This window comes from Pteropus medius, unplaced genomic scaffold, assembly GCF_902729225.1.
Source record: "Pteropus medius unplaced genomic scaffold, Ma_sr-lr_union100, whole genome shotgun sequence".
Taxonomy (NCBI): domain Eukaryota; kingdom Metazoa; phylum Chordata; class Mammalia; order Chiroptera; family Pteropodidae; genus Pteropus; species Pteropus medius.
The window spans coordinates 8,074,996-8,079,731 of NW_024342644.1; positions in this window are offsets into that span (position 1 = coordinate 8,074,996).

A 4,736-nucleotide genomic window follows, 5' to 3' on the forward strand; every position below is an offset into this window, starting at 1 on the left:
CCGTTAGTGCCTTTCACCTCTCTAGGTAAGTTAAAAACATGCTCCCATCTAGTGTGCATATGGAGATTCCAGCCCCCAGAGTTACATCATGGTTGATAAGGAATGTTTTGTTGATTTTTGTAGGAAAGAATGAAAGAATCGGTGTGTGTGGGGGGGTGGATCTGATGATTTTGAATGGTCCCCTTTGAAAAGTGAGAAATAGGAGGAGATATTTGACAGACAGCCTAGGTAAGTGTTGAAAAAATTGGCTAGAGTCAGCTGAGTGCAGGAAGCTCAAGTGGTTACGGGTCCTGTGGCTGAGGCAGTAACACCTCTGGATCTGCATCACATTGTTCATTATCTCCTGCTTTGGCTGTGGCTTCTTAGCATTACTGTGTAACTTCAGAAGACACTTGGATTTTGAGGAAAGAGCTTTCCTACCCTTGCCAGCAGCTTATTTCCCTAAACTTAAAAACATCAGGAAGACATTTCTAGAGCACAAGCAAGCGAGTGGCTCTCAATTTGAGCAAGAAAGTACCAAGTGGTTTGAAGTAAGTGGAAGAGACACATCTCTCAATCCAAGGTTGATTAAGGAGCAATAGTAGTAGAGTATATCTTCTGTGTCAGCATTTTAATTGTTATCTCCATAGCAGGAAGGACAGTCCAGCACCCACCCACAGGGGGAAATGTATATATTTTCTTCTGGTTCAGGGGCATTGGTACTGGCTTCAGTTGGGAGTTCTGCTGTCCCCTTGAGGGCCTTTGAGGAAAACCTGCTAAGAGCTGAAGAATTACAGAAGTCTCTGATAACACCCTGCTCGAGACCCTTTAGTGCCTAAATTTCTCCACAGCCTTGCTACTCATGGAGTGATCTTTCGCCCTGCAGCACCAGCATCACTTCATCACCTGGGAGCTTGTTAGAAATGCAGGATCTTGAGAGTGATGTCAGCAGCACAGTGGAGTGGGACGACCCCTTAAAGTTACAAGTAAGACAACTATAAGTCAACAAAGGATCTTCTGCTCAACGCACAAATATGTCCGAGAGATCCATCTACCGAAACATCTGAAGGCGGACACATCAGAACAAGAAGGGGAATGCAGGAGAGAGACAGGGGTCACAGACAGTCTGACACCCACTGTGGACTCAACTGATGTAACAGTGGATAACTCTGGCTGCAGCCCTCACACAGCAGCCTAGAGGGTAGGAGTGGCAGAAGCAACATTCCTGCATGAGTAGCTGGTGTTCATTGCAGCTAAACCCAGTGACAAGGTTGGAGCCACAGTACAGCACTGTGGCGGATGCGGACTAGTGCCACCATCACTAGCAATGAGGCAAAGCGGCCACAGACTCACAAACCCACCTCCTTTCACTGATCCATTAAGATGGAACCCAGTAGAGGCAGCAGAGATGCCCCACATAGCACAATGCAGCTGGCAGCCACTGGACCAGTCTTAAGGATAGACCATATGTTTGGACACAAAACTAGTCTCAGTAAGTTTAAGAAAACTGAAATCATTATACTAAGCATATTTGCAAACCACAGCAGTATGAAATGAAATCAATAAGAAAGATGGAAAAATCACAAATATGTGAAGATTAAACAACATGCTACTAAGCAAGTATTGAGTCAAAGAAAACATAAGATATATAGCGACAAATGAAACTACAACATACCAAAATTTTGGGGGTGCAGCAAAAGTAGTACTAAGAGGAAAGTTTATAGCATTACAGGCCTACCTCAAGAAAATAAAAATTTCAATCTTAACATTACGCTTAAAAGAACTAGAAAAAGGAGAACAAATGAAGCCCAAAGCCAGTAGAAGGGAAAAATAAAAATCAGAGAGGAGATAAATGAAATAGAGAACAACAACAACAACAAAATATAATGAAGAGCAGGTTCTTTGAAAATACAAAGAAAATTGACAAACCTCTAGCTAGACTAAGGAAAAAAGGAGACTCAGATTAAGTCAGAAATGAAAGAAGTTACAGTGGACAACATGAAAATGCAAAGGATTATACAAAAATAAAATGAAAGGCTCTACACCTAAGCTGGACAACCTAGAAGAAATTAAATTCTTAAAGCATACAACCTTCCTAAGACTGAATCTCGAAGCACTGGAAAACCTAAATAGACCAATCACTAGGAAGGAAATTGAAACAGTAATCAAAAACCTCCCAAAATAAAAGTCTAGGACCAGATGGTTTCACAGGTGAATTTTACCAAACATTCATTCAGAGATTTAATACCTATCCTCTTCAACCTTGTCCACAAAGTTGCAAAGAAGGGAATGCTTCCTAACTAATTTTAAGAGGCCAGCATTTCCCTGATACCCAAACCAGCCAATGACATCACACACAAAAAAATTATAGTCCAGTATCTCTGATGAACATAAGATGCAAAAATTCTAATCAAAATATTAGCAAATCAAATACAATAATATATTTAAAAGATCATACACCATGATTAAGTGGGATTTATTCCAGGGATGCAAGGATGATACAGCATCCAAAAATCAACGTGTGACATACCACATTCACAAAATAAGAGATAAAAATCATATAGTCTCAATAGATGTGGGAAAAGCAATTGACAAGATACAGCATCCTCAATAAAATGGGTATAGAAAGTACCTCAACATAATAAAGGCCATACATGACACCCTCCGCTAATATCATACTCAGTGGTGAAAAAGTGAAAGCTGCTTTTCAAGATCAGGAACAAGACAAGGATGCCACTCTTGTCCCCATTATTCAACATAGTACTGGAAGTTCTAGCCAGAGCAATGAGGCAACAAAAAGCAAAGGCACCCAAATTGGGAAGGAAGAGGTAAAATTGTCACTATTTATAGGTAATGTGATTCTCTATATAGAAAACCCTAAAGACTCCACCAAAAAACTAATAGAATAAATGAATAAAGTTGTGGTATACAAAATCAATATGCAAAAATCTGTTACATTTCTGTTCTATATTACTAACAATGAACTATAAGAAAGAGAAATGAAAACAATCCCTTTACAGTCATTAACAAAGAATAAAATACCTAGGAATAAGCTTAACAAAGGAGGTGAAGGATCAGTACAGTGAAAACTAAAAGATTGTTGAAAGAAAGTGAAGACACGGAGAAATGGAAAGATATTCCGTGCACATGGACTGGAAGAATTAACATTGTTAAAATGTCCATATTGTCTAAAGGAATCTACAGATTCAGTGAAATCCTTATCAAAATCCCAATGGCATTTTTCCCAGATATAGAAAAAATTCTAAAATTCACATGGAACCACAAGAGACCCTGAATAGCTAAAGCAGTCCTGAGAAAAAAGAACAAAGCTGGAGGTATCACACTCCCTGACTTCAAACTATACTACAAAACTAAAGTAATCAAAAACAGACCAATAGAATAGAATGGAGAGCCCAGAAATAAACCCACATATATACAGGCAACTACTTTTTGACAAAGGAGCCGAGATTACACAGTGGAGAAAGTCTCTTCAATAAATGGTGTTGGGTGAACTGGACAGCCATATATACAAAAATGAAACTACACTACTATCTTATACCATACACAAAAATTAAAATAGATTAAAGACTTGAATGTAAGACCTGAAACAATAAAATACATAAAAGAAAACATAGGCGCTAAATTTATGGACCTCGGTCTCAGAGGTATTTTTGTGAACTTGATGCCAAAGGCAAGGGAAGCAAAAGCAAAAATAAATGAATGGGGACTACAATCTAAAAAGCTGCTGCGCAGCAAAAGAAACCATCAAAACAAAAAGGCAACAGAATAGAAGATCTTTGCAAATGATACTTCCAATAGGGACTAACATCCAAAATGTATAAAGAACTCATACAATTCAATAACAACAAAAATATCTGATTAAAAAATGGACAGAGGAACTGGGTAGACATTTCTCCAAGGAAGACATACGGATGGCATGTTCACTAATTAGGGAAATTCAAATCAAAACACAATGAGGTTCTATCTCACACCTGTTAGAATGGCTGTTATCAAAAAGACAAGTGTTGGAGAGGATGTGGAGAAAAGGGAACCCTTATATATTGTTGGTGGGATTGTAAGTTAATACAAATCATTATGAAAACAGTATGGAGGTTTCTATAAAAAATAAGAATAGAATATCATGTATCCAGCAGTACTTCTTCTAGGTGCTCCTATGTCCACTGCAGCATTATTTATAATAGCCAAGACATGGATGACTAGATTTAAAAAAGGTAGGGGTGTGTGTGTGTACAACAGACTACTCCTTAGCCATAAAAATGATAAAGTATTGCCATTTGGGACAACATGGATGGGTCTTGAGAATATTATGCTAAGTGGAATAAGTCAGATGGAAAAGGACAAAAACCATGCGATTTCACTCATGTGGAATATAAAACAAAAAGCATACAAACAAACAAACACTCAGATACAGACAACAAAAGTTGTTACCAGAGGGGAAGGAGGTGGGAGGAGGGTGAAGTGGGTAAAAGGGGTCAAATATATATTAATGGAAGAAAACTAGACTCTGGGTGGTGAGCATGCAGTAGATGACACACATGTCGAATTATAAGTTTGTACACCTGAAAATTTACATAATGTTATTAACTGATGTTAATCCCAATAAGTTTAATTTTTTAAAAAGTTTCACTTAAAGAGATGCAGGATCTTGGGAGCATCATCTCAGACTTCCTGAATCAGAATCTTCCTATGTACATGAATATTTTAAAAGCATTGATTTAGAGCGGTGCTGTCCAATG